Source organism: Fundulus heteroclitus, chromosome 8 (assembly GCF_011125445.2).
Source record: "Fundulus heteroclitus isolate FHET01 chromosome 8, MU-UCD_Fhet_4.1, whole genome shotgun sequence".
Taxonomy (NCBI): Eukaryota; Metazoa; Chordata; class Actinopteri; order Cyprinodontiformes; family Fundulidae; genus Fundulus; species Fundulus heteroclitus.
The window spans coordinates 27,254,141-27,267,182 of record NC_046368.1 but is presented as its reverse complement, the minus strand read 5'-3'; the positions used below and the strand labels follow the sequence as shown (position 1 = coordinate 27,267,182).

General features: G+C 40.7%; 1 protein-coding gene across 3 annotated transcripts in view; it reads right to left on the bottom strand.

Annotated features, from left to right (window-relative positions):
* The window catches only part of lhfpl2a (LHFPL tetraspan subfamily member 2a), a 61,679-nt gene that overhangs the window by 44,866 nt on the left and 3,771 nt on the right, over nucleotides 1-13,042 (bottom strand). Inside the window, exon 2 of one of the 3 annotated variants that reach the window (XM_021311338.2) lies at nucleotides 12,308-12,364. The exons of the other annotated variants lie outside the window; for them this stretch is intronic. The gene's annotated coding sequence lies outside the window, so the exon portion shown is untranslated. The remainder of the gene's footprint in view (nucleotides 1-12,307; nucleotides 12,365-13,042) is intronic. 3 annotated transcript variants of the gene reach the window in all.

Here is a 13,042-nt window from a genome sequence, read left to right as displayed (position 1 = left end):
GTCTGCAAGACAAAGCCTCATCACCCTTTCTGCCACGCCCCTAAACCTTTCCTCCTCAGCGACAGGCCATCAACCACCTGGAATCTGACTGCTCAGCAAGCACAAGAACCGTTTTAATGTGGCTAACCAACCTTAGAAGGGGTTAAGCGTTTACACGATAGGGTTGAGCGCATCCCTACCTTGGCGTTGCAAGAATGAAAGCAATGTTAACAGGCTGAGAAAGCTGTAAAGTGCCCATAGCATGCCTAGCTTAACACAGGAACATTTAAGAATTATCTTTTTAATGAAAATGTTATTCAACCCCAACCTCTTAACAGTTTTGATTAATTCTAAATGTTAATAAAGTGCTATAATTACCTCCTTAGAAATATAAGTAAAATGTATGTTTAAGAAAATGGGCAAATGTGATTTACAGAAAGCTTTCAAAATTAAGACAGGAAGTTCTTTTATTCTGAAAAATAGGAAATGTCATGAAATTGCTCGCACCTGTTAACCCCCATGTTTGATTGACAATATTTACTAGTATTTACTGCTAATGAAAGACAACATTGAATTTCTGAATGGGTATAACGGGAAGTGCTTTTACTTTGAAGAGCCAACAGTGTCGTTGTAATGATGGCATAGCACGATGTAACTTTCAACCACTAGGGGCGCTTTCCAGGTTTTGTGCCCCTGAAGGCCACTGGCAACACTGCACAGTCGCAAAACTAAACAGTCTCCCCTGTGTTTTGGAATCTGATAGCAGACCGCTTTGTACCAGTAGAATGGGAAGTCATGGAGTTACTTGTAAAGTCAAGGCCACATTCACCCCTCCAGATTAAATCCTACATCAGAGAACCAAAAATATGTCTGATTTGTTACGACGTAGAATGGATTATGTGACCTAGAGTGGTGCTCTAGGTCACATGACTCATTCAGGGATGGATCCGACCCTTACATAGGAAAGTTTTTGAGATGGGCAGCCTGTACGGAGCATCAATATGCGCCAAATGCTATATATTGACCTGAAAAATAATTTAATATGTCTCAAATTAAGCAAACACTTGGGTCAAAACGTACACGCCGCTGCTTAAAGTTTGTTTTTGCTTTGAAATTACCAAAGGTTCCTTAAATGTGTAGTTCACTTAAACAGACAATCATGAGGTTATTATTGTGATGCTACAGCTAGAAGAAAAAAATATTATTGTGAACCGTTAATATACAGATCCCTTTCAGCGCTACATTCTGTGGTTTACATACTGGCTTACTTTCATACCTGATTACATTGGCTACATATTACTCAAGTCACTTAAGTCCCAAACATTAAGTGTGTGTTTTGTCAAGTCTTGGGCTTTAGAGCTTGAGATGAAGTCAAGGCGAAAGTCAATTTTTACAACCTAAGCGTGACTCAAGTGTAAGTCTAATACTCGGGTTCTAAAAGTTGTGTCTAAATCACTTTCTGAGTCTTAAAGATGCAAGTACAACTCAACTCTGAACTCTTTGTTTTACTAAATTGAGTCCAAATCTGAAACTCAAGATTCAAAACTGCACAGTACGTCAGTTACATGACAACGATCCAGTGAAAAGGAAACTTTTGTTTTGTTTACATGTTTACACCACAACGTTCTAATGCGGTACCGCGCACGTGACGTCACCGTCTCAAGAGCAACGCCCCTTTTGCCGCTTAGATAGGGCATACAGGAGAGAACGCATACAGGAGAGAACGCACGGATAACAGATATGACCGACTTTACAGCCGTTAAACTTTCCCAAGACGATGTCCCAGGCACACGGATTACTGGTCGCACTGTGGAAGAACACACCAACCTTCAACTCAAACGATGGCTTGAGGTTCGAGGGCTTAAAAAGACTGGAAAACTGGCCGAGTTGATGAACGGTAAACTTTGTTTTTTTTTTTCCTGCGCGGTGATCATGGCAGCGTCGGCCGTTTTTTTTTTTGTTGTTGTTGTTTGCAATCACCGTCCAGGAATGGGTATATGTTTAATGTTTGTCTCATTTGAAATGTTTTTGAGTAAGCCTGGTAGCAGGCTATCATGTTAGCGCCTGCTACCATGATAGCCTATATGCTGTCATGGTAGCAGGCGCTACTTTATTAACATGTCGGCCACCAAAATACTCTTACCTTGACTTGATGTCGCTGGAATTGGGTCAGGATGTTCTTCGGTTGTGCCCTTTCCTCCGACAAAATGCTTGCTACATATGTACTTGAATTTGGTAACTTTTTCCGGGTTGAACTGTTGTGTAGGCCGACCGCCCCGAAGCGTACACATTTCTCCTTGGCAGTCTTGAAGAAAACATCCTTCATATGCGGCCGATCAGCGTAACTCGAGTCGCTGTTGCACGTTCCATAGCAACAATGTTTAAAAACCATGGTCTTAGATTTGGAAAAAGCAGTCGTTTACCGAGTAAAACCTAGGCTAACGCACGTCTCTTACAGCGAAACAACGGCAGCTTTCCGGAGTTTGCCCCACTGCGTACCACGTGATGTGACGTCATCGTGACGTTGTGTTTCTAAAAATAGCTTGCGCGCGGTACCGCATTACAATCTGCATCTACACGGCAGCAGTAGAAACTTGAAAATGGTGCAATTCTAATGCCAGACCACTTGTGGTGCTATGTTCTTTGAAACTCAACATGAGCATGCGAGCTCTAAAGTTCTATGATAAATTCGAAGTGAGACGGTTAAGGTTCTCGGGGGTGCAATGCTGTTGACGGGGGCTGTCGGCTCTGAACGGAGATTACAATGAACTCACAGCCCATGTAGTATGTAGTATGTTTTCAGTGTGAGGGATGTGTGGCGTGTGAAGTCAGGAAATCAAGTCAGGAAAATGCGTGTCTCACAGTCATTGCGTGAGACTTGAGAGTACTGTGCATGCAAAACGCCTAAAAGCCGCTGCAACTAATAAACCTTTGAGATGGCAGAGAAGAAAGCTTTCCTACGGAGAGCTGATGAAGTTCAACTGTTGCCTAAATTAACTGAATTATATCCATGCCCAGCCATACTTATATTCACACGGGTCAGCAGCCAAAACAGTATTGGGCAATAAGCAATTATTTTCTTCTTCTTCGGTCGTTTTTAAAATTGTAGGCAGCCATAATGTTGTGTGTGTGCATTCATTTCTACCGATCTCTGTCATATTATGCATGAGCCGGGGATTCGCTGAAAGAAAAGTTCCTTTCCTGTTTACGCGACAACAAAAATAGGGACATTTTCGAACTGTTACACTCTGAAACCCATTTTCAAACTGTGCCGTTGTACAAAAAAACATTGAGAACTGTTGTGTAAATGAACAGTAAACACAACTAAACTGTTAGGTTTTCACCTGAAAACATTGTCATGTAGACCAGGCATAAGTCTAATTCCCAAGTCCCGAGTCCCAAGTTCTAAACCTTTTGTCGAAGTTGAGATTGTGGTGTTGAGTGTCCAAGTTCAGAGTTACGTTTTTGTTACTGCAACTTAACTGGGGCTTTAATCTTATATTTGCGCCCTTAACTTCCAGTATGAGTTAAGTCTCAAGCCTTTAAAGTGAGAGCAATAAGTGCTATTTCACCACTAAGTGTTGCTTGTGCACTGTCTGTAGACAAAGACAAGATGTGTGACAAACTGTGTCTCTTTATCTTCACTCCAGCTGCCACCCGGCCCCTCCTTTCCCTCTTCATGCGTAGCCTCCTATGTGCATATTTGCAAAGGATAAATTCACAGCAAAACAGCATCACCTTTCAGAGGAACATTTTTAGTGAAGAAGTACCTCATAACTTTATAATGCTGCTAGCAAGACAACATTTTGATCTCCACCATGTTGCTCCAATGCTGCTCTGCTCTGACAGTGGGATTTTAGGGGTAGGGAGAGGCTAAGTGCCTGAGTGGCAGCTGTTCACATGCACGTACAGGTTCACGCATGGCCGGCCCGGCTATGTAAACATAAGACTGGAGAACAACATAGAGAGATGCGGTGCGACATCATACCATTGTCCATCTGAAATATTACCTTTAGGTCTTCACATCACAATTTTTTTAATGAAATTTGGGTTCTTGCTCCTTTAACTTCAAGTCAAGTACAAGTTTCAAACTCGAGTCCCAGTCTCTACCCTGCACTTTGTGGATCACAGCAGGTCTTAAGAAATGTTGTTTTTAAAGCACTGACAGAGATTTAAACAATGAAATCTCTATTAGGCAGAGTCTCCCAGGTCAAGTTGTAGTGAAAAAAAACTGTTACAACAATTCATCCATTACAATAAAGAATATTTCTTCTCTTTCTTTTTGTTACCTTTACTAATTCAGAGTACATATTAAAAGAAAAACCTGTGTTGTCTGCTTAATTCACATTGGATCAAATATAATTCACTTTGAACAATGTTGCCTAAAGCGTTTTGGACCAATAATCAAAACAACCAGTTGATCGTGGATGCAACAATGGGAAAATAGGTTAAAGTGTGTACCTAAACTCGTTTTAGGGAGAGTTATGTCTCCAATGTCAAATGAAAGGGAAGCCGACAGATGGACGGATGAATGGATGGAGGTCAGAGGCAGCTATTAAAAAGAAGCTACTCCTCAGAGTGAGCGATCTCCGGGGCAGATAAGCATGCTGTCAGAGGGAAGTCAGGACCCCAGTCAGAGATGTGTTCCCTTGGGAGAAGACTCACAGATGTCTGACCCAAGAGTGCATAGTCAACTGAAACAAGGGTCTTAACATTTTCTCTCATTGTTTTGTGTTTTCTTCTCTTTGCTGTCCTTTGATTTAATCTTCATAGCCCTATTTAAAACATACTTTAGCTTCTGTATGATTCCTTTATGATTCAACGGTGTTAGTTTAGACTTTTTCAGTACAGCAAACATGATCTTTGCAGCCTTTAAATGGCAAATTCCTCTTAGCTGCAAAGGACCGCCCAAAATGACAACAGCAAACAAAGAAAAGCCTCATTCCCTGAATTCTTCCCCTTTACTCCCAAGCTAGTAGGCATGTGATTCATGGTGTCTGAAGTCTAAATAAAGGAGAATTAAACGAACACACAATCATCAGCACCTAGGCCAGATTTTAGAATCAGTACAATTGCAGCGGTTCTAAAATATTGTTTAAAAAAAAAGAAAAACAAGATCTGATTTTCTTAAAAAGAAATGTTTGAATGTTGGATGTTTGGAGGAATCATAACGAGAGCTCTGGCTCTGATCAGACCCTCAGACATTCTGCGTTTGTTTAAGCGGAGCCATGTTGCCACTAGTCACACCTGGGATTGCATCAAGCAGGATGGATCTGATATAGGGCGTGCAGATGGGAAACTGAGCTGTCCTGAGATCAGGTGAGTCCAATTATATCAGCTCAGAATGATGGCGGGAACTTTAAAAGCAAGTTGGAGAGGTCGACTGAAGTTTTATTCTGACTGTGTCCTCCTTAATGGCTGATGTTTGAAGTGAAGTTTACAGGTCTGTGGAGTCCCCCTGGTGTTGTGACTTGAAAACTCAAAGAAGTCACCTCCACCTGCAGTTATCACGCTGCAAAACAGTTCCCAGCTGCACAGAACATTAGCAAGACTTCTGCTCAGTGATCCAGGCTTCTCAGTCCCACAGGAAAGATAACTGAAGACATTAAGAAGGAAGCTACAAAGGATTTACACAAACGCTTTGCTCTGGCTTTTTATGATTTTTCTCTTGGTTTGATTGCCTATCTTTATAACCTTTCAACCAAAACAGGGTATGAACGGGATTATTAAGCGTTTTGACTCAAATGATAAATTGCAACAGTTATAGCGGCCTAACTGATCTACATCTAGTATATATTTGTTTTCTAATCAGAGGCTGTTCCTCAGAATATTCACAGCGGTCCACGGACCGTCCACAATTATTGACCTACAACAGTTGGTTTGTCAAAAGCTTTTATTGTCATTTATTGTCAGTACATTTAGTCAGTGGGAAAGATAAAAATCTCTTTTATAAAAACTAGTTTTAAACAAATACTTTGGTGACGAATACATGCATTAACACCATTACTAGTCCATTGGAATAAATGTATTTTGGATACTTTGTTTTTAACTGTAGTCTCTTTGTATTCCATGAATATCTGTTTCACACTTTTCTTAACCATTCCTCAAAATAGGTAAGACAAGAAAAAATACTGGCTCAGTCTGAATACCCATATAGAGCAAGGACATTTTAGCCAAAACTGAAGTGCGTTAGTAAAAAGTAAGAAAGAAGGGAGGAAAAGTAGCCTGTATGCTTACCGGTGCTAAGAACCCTTAAAGTATCCCACAATCCTTTGCGGGACATGAGGTATAAGCACAGCGCCTTCTCGGAAATCAATGAAAATGTCCGGAGAGAAGAGAGGGCGCACTTTGTAGTTCATTTTCTGAAGGCTGTAGGCCTGGATTTGACTCGCATCATCCATGTGTATTTCTGTCACGTAATGATGTCGGGTTAAAGGCTGTCCGTATTCAGCAAAGCACTCCGATGCTCATTTCTTACCCATGATAAAGTTCTTACTGTTGACCCCATGAAAGGTCAAGGAACAGAAGCTAGAAGCTATTATTAAGGGTTTTTGGATGGAGCCCCTGTTGATCTTGATAAGTCAGGAAATGGCTGCAATAAAATTGGCATGCATCTAAACGTACCCATATCGAATCAAAAGGTTCAAATCAACTTGAACTGGGGCAAAATATTTTCCACCAAGCAAGATGCAGGGGAAGGTAAGGAAGGTAAAAAAGAAAATTTCTATAGCTCACTGTTAGAGAAATGCAGAAAAGGGCTGCTTAGGGGTCACCCAGCTTCCAGGACAACTATTAATTTTAAAGACTTTGTGCACATCTTTAATAAGAGGTGCCTGTAGAGGTACAATAATGAAGACTTCAGGTTAAAGTATCTCAGTTCCACTTTATGTAAACCACAACTGAATGATTTCAATGTGAAAAGAAAAGATTTAAAAACACGAAATGTCACCTTTAAAAACAAGCTTTTGTCATTGTACCTCACAAGCCGGTGGTTTTCAAACTTTTCAGACAAAGTCCCCTTTGAGGAAACCAAATTTTCCTTATTTGCAGTGGGATGTACAGATTTGTCTTATTGTACAATGCTCAGTAACCATCGAAACGCTTATTTATTTATTGTGTAACGTAGAAAGAAATCCAGGTTGTAGAATTAAATAACTGTAACTCTAATTTTAGTTTTACTGGCAAAAAAAAAAAAAAACTACAGAAACACAGTAATATTGATGGCCATGAGATATCTCTGACTATGTTACTCCAATATCACTAACCAGATACCATACAAAAAAGAACCAAAACCAACGCAGTTATCATTGTTTAAAATGGCAATAATGTCTCCAGGGAGACTTACAGCTCCAGCATGTAGTACTTCAGACTGATTCTTAATTCTTAGTTGAGCCAAATAGTCTTGTTCACTAAAATAAGTTTGTATTCCTACAAACATGGAATAAGCACTACACAATCTCATGTATTAAAGTGTTCTGCTAAAATACTAATGACCTGTCGCTGTGAGAAAAGCCAAGATGCAACATTATTGTGATAAAGCAATCTACAAGAAACAAAATCTGTAAATAAGATAATGGAGATTATCTTAGCAAGATAGTTTAGTAAAACAGTCAGGTATTGTTAATTTTAATAATCTAAGTTATTGCCGGCTCGAAATTAAAATACTGTTGTTTCAACAATCGGTTTAATGCAAAGGAGGCAAGCTTTTAAAAGAAGTAGTTGGTTACTCATTTTCTCATGGTGTACTCAGCATATTAACAGTGGCTGAACCAGCGCCCTGTTTTATGGCATGAGTCACCTCTAATAAACTTACAGATGCTAAATTAAGAAACTGGAAGAGACAATGTTAATGACCTCAGGCTAGCAGTTCTGAAAATGAATGATAAAGGCTTACAACTCCAAACAGAAAATATTGTTTCCAAGGGGCAACCAAGTGAAACTAGGACTCAACGGGAGAGAAACGAACCTGTAGTTAGACGATGTACTGGGTTTGACTGAGCGGACAGCATCTCAGCTGCGCTGGGATTTAGCTGTAAAAATGAGCGAAAATGAAAGGAATGTCGACCAAGTCATGTCAGAGCCAACGGGGGGATTTATTTGAGAAATCCTAACAATAAAAACAAGCAGCTGAACTGCAACAATGTGATCCAAAATTACAGCAGATTTCAAACTGATTTCAAGGAAACAGCTGCTGCTGTTTTTCTCTCTACTTTATATCACTGCAGAATGGAAAACATTTTATTCTGGAATTTTGTTTTTTTTTTGGACAAAACATAGTTTGGTGGTGACTTGTTTGTATGCATTTGAACTTATTGTTGGACTGGAGAGACACTAGAGAAAGAAATCATCAATGATGACCATTGTTAAAGCCGTCCAATGGGAACGTGTTTTTACTGACCAGATGGGCCAATGGAAAGAACATCTTTGTGGGATTTTAACAGCGAGGTAGCACGTTACTACAAACCATAGTCCATCTTTTTAATGCTTTTTTATGAAGAGAAAAACACAAAACACTGAAGGTGCACAATAGAACTAATCACAGTTCTTGTAGCAATGAGTTGAATATCGCAATAGCTAAGAAGTAGTGGGATTTAATAGTTGGCTCACTATAATGTTTCCTCTGCCATGGATTCAAATGCTGCTTCCCAATCAAGAATCAAGAACCTATATTGTCATTATGTGTTACCATAATGACATTTTTTGTCAACATGACATGTTGGCAGAGTTTATAGACTTTCACCGTCCTTTATGCCCAAACCTCAAATCCTAGATCTTTGTGACCAAGATGCTAAACCCAACAGAGAGTTGTGAACTTTGTCATGATCCAAAGGAAAGCGGGTAGTGAAGACAATGTGCTTTAACTGCGATCAGTAAAGTCATGACGTTCCACAATAGTATCCCAGCTTCATGTTTTCCTAATATTGTACAGTCCATCCATTCAGCACAGTGCTTGATATGTCCACCTTATCGCTGTGGTCAACACTGATTTGGTTTGTCCATCAAAACCGTTGCTGAAGTTCCACAAAAGACCTGCCGTGGTTTTCTACAGCCAGCGAAGCAGCTCTGTGAATCACGTCTCATCAAGTAAATTTGGCGGGGGATCACAGAACAGGGAGACGGCATAACTACACTTTGTTTATCTTTGCATGCCCACAAGTAGATGCCCTTAATATCACCAACTGAATTTAAAGTTTTAAGCCAGCCAATGTCTGAGTTGTATCAGTATCATCAGACAACGTGAGTTACATACAGCGCTGGGAAAAGACCTTGATAATGCTACCCGACTGCATTTAATGACTCGTTAAGGAGTTGCATTTATAGATTCAGTGAGAAAACATGGACTGCACGCATGGGTCTATACTCTTCTGGTGAAGATAGAGGGGCAATAAATGGCTAAGCAACAGTGAACCGGAGATGCACAGGATGACAGGAAAACTATCATGGCCGGTAACAGAAAGATCTGACATGGGAGGTAAGGAGACCGACTGGCTTATAATTGCTGGGGAGGTGATTAGTATCTGGAAACCAGGTGAAATGAAGGAGCTGAAGTAAATTATCTAATCAACACAGAAAATATTACACAGGGATCTAAACATCACATTAGGATCAACTAAACCAACAGCTAAAGACTAAAACTATAATCTAAATACGAATATGAAGAACAATATGAAGAACAAGGAAACACCAAGAGTCTCTGAACAAGAGTGAACCATGTTTGGAAGACACTGAATGACAAAAAAAAAATCAATCACATTCCAAAATGATCTAAATAGAAAGTTACTAATGAAACAGAAAGACCCTGACATTATGACACACTGACTGGCAATATCAAAATAAACTGAGCTCGTTATTTCGATGCTAATTTGACTTTTATTGAGGCTGAAGCTAAAAACGTGATATTCTTTCATGAATTATGTGCACACAAAAAAACAAAAGTATCTGGAGTTTTAAATAATGTGCACAACATTTTGATTTGTTCTTCATCTCAGTAAGCCCACCTGCAGCTTCTGACAAAGGGGGTTTCAGTTAAGAGTTGGGTCTGAACCATCAGAGCCATTGGAAGAACAAAGAGCTGGTGCTAAGCATGCACTAGCATAAGTTCATCACTTGAACCAGTAATGGTGGAAAAATCTCTTTAGTGGTTGTCAAAACACTGAGTTGTTGATTTGGCCCAAAGCAGGTCAGGGTTTAGAATGTTCTCAATAAAAAATATGTTGCAAAGGTTGCCAAAAATCTCCTCAAAACCAGAACTCGTTGTAACCGAATCTTTTTCAAACAAGACAGAATTTATTCTTTTCACCAAAATTAGGGCAGCTCTTTATTTATTTACATAGTGAAGATTTGAGGTGGTTGTTTAGGCAAGCTAGATCTACAAATCATCATCTCTTTGTAGCCATTGTTATGGCCCTCTATGAACCGGTAACCAACTGCATAATGAAAGCGAATCCTGACTCTCCTCCGTCACACAAACACAATACCCAACTTAGTGCTATCTTGTTCCCACAGCTTACAGCCTTTTCCACGACCTGAGCCAAAGTGAACATATGATACCGCGTTATCACACATCACAAACACAGGCTGCCTATTGTGGCAGGTCAAACCCTTCCATCATTAGCATACAGCTGTGGGACCGAGCCCCTGACTGCGGGTCCAGCTTAATCAATATTCAAACATGTCTGATGCTGCGTTCGCCAGCAAAGACAAAGGGTGGGGGGGACGGAAAGGAGAACCGGAGACATAAACTCAAATGAACACCCAAACTTATCCAGTTTAATGAGTCTGCAGTTGCTCAGGGACCAGACAGAAAGCTGGCGGCCATGCAGCTGCAAAACCAACCGTCTGTCTGCTGTCCATTCCCCTGAGACTGACCCCCAGCTCACCACAAATGAACAAAACCCACTGCAGATTCTTTCTCCTCGTTTCACCCGACAGGAGGGTCCAAAACCCCTCCCTTCCTTTCTTTCCCCTCCACGAGTCATTCATTTCTTTTGCGCGGCTTTCTCTTTTGACAGGTTTAGGGCGAGGCTTTTGTTATTGCAAAGACCCTACCATGTTGATTTCCCTGTCAACAGAGCTCCGCTTTCCTGCTGGAGGCAGATGTACCCCCGGGGGAGACTCATCTCCGAGAGCCACGGGGAGTCCAGAGGACACGGAAAGTCCGAGGAGAAGAAAAAAAAATGACCAGGGGAGTAAAGAATAGCAGGGGGAGAGGAGAGAGAGAAGGGTGATTAACTCCAGTGCTGCCTAATCTAATCAATGCGCATGACTGGCTTGGAGTGTAGCATTTAAGTGCAGGGACACATGTAGAGAGCAATAAAGTTCTGTCAAGTTCCAGAGGGCTGGCAGCGGTGGATTGGCCGTTTCAGTGCAAGAAAAGAAACAAGAGGGCACAAGGAGAGGTCATTACATAAAAGGATAAGTCAGGTTCATTTCATCTGGGCAAATCCCCAGATAATATACCCACTGTGTCATGTTAATTTTGCACCCCGGTCCAATTTTATTGCCAGCCTGTGAGACAAAGTAACATATCAGGCCACAGTTCTGACCTCCCTGCAGTTTCTCCCCCCCCTCAAAAAAATAAAAAAATAAATAAATGCACATTCATTTCTTTGCATGTGTATGTGACCATTCCTCATTAAAAGGAAGCTTGATTATCAGTTGGTATCACAGGAACCGATACAACTTTAGGCAACTTCAGGGGGTAACCTAAGATAAAATCGAGGTGGTACAAATGGAAAAGCAATTAAAGTAATCCACTTTTGGGTTTTCACAAATAGAGTAAAGTTTCCATTAATCTTAAATTGTGTTTTAAAGAATGTCTGTTCAGCGTAGAACTACCGGTGGTGATTTGTCAATAGGAGGCGCTATGGTACTGCCCCCATCATGACTGCAGTGCAGTGTAGACACAGTAGACATAAATTACTAAATGGAAAGTAATTATGACATCTGTTCTCTCATAAAATGTCTCTGATTTTTTAATTTTTTAATTTTTGGGATTTTTTGCGGCTCTAGTGGCTCGCTTTTTTTTTTCTGAAAGTAGGCTGACAGGAAGAGGGGGAGATACATGCGGCAAAGGACCGCGGGTCGGATTCGAACCCGGGTCGACGACTAAGGCCTCCGTATATGGGTTGTGCTACCTGCTGCGACACAAGCACGCCCAAATGTCTTTGATTTTTGATTTTTCACCATTCATGTTACACTTTGGGATAATTTGGAGTTATTTTGTGTGTGTGTGTGTGTGTGTGTGTGTGTGTGTGTGTGTGTGTGTGTGTGTGTGTGTGTGTGTGTGTGTGTGTGTAATTGTAACGCTTCAATCTATGCACGGTACCTGTCAGTCAATGTCACACCCCTGGCAGTTTAGATGCGCAGGTGCAGAAGAGTCAGACTGCAACAAGAAAAGGAGAATGATGCCACAAAGGAAAATATATTTAATTACATACTAATAATTCCTCTGGGCTTTTGCTGAAGGGGGAAAAAAAAGCAAATAAAGGACCTTGGACCGCACCGACCAAACTTAAAATATCAAGCAGCAGGGAATTGACCGCGGATGGATTTATGTTCAACCAGTCACCATTCGCCACTGAGAACTACCCAGAACAGGTTCACTTTAGAAGATAGTTGAAAACCATGTCAAATCATTTGCCAAAGCTGCTTTTAGGCTTTGTTGAAAACTGTGACAAACACCAAAAACAATGCCCCTCAGATGTCTTTTCCCCAATCAACTGTGCAGACTGTGAGATGTGAGACAAACCTTTCCAGCTGGGGTCAAACATTCAATCTATTAAGCTAATCTAATAAAAAAAAAACAGACCATCTCTGACACTTTGCTTTTAAACTTACTAAAAAAATTTCTCCTTGGACCTTCGAGGGGTCAAAACTTGCCGTAATGTGACCAACTCTGGATTAGCCTGAATTCTCTTCCTCGCATTATGTCACTTTTACAGCCATTAAGGGTAACACAAGAACTGTTCCGTTAACGTTCCACGAGAGAACTCTAGATTCTCGTACAAATTGTTTTATTGGCACACGAAGCACTTCCAAAGAGTGAGCTAACGACCAGGAG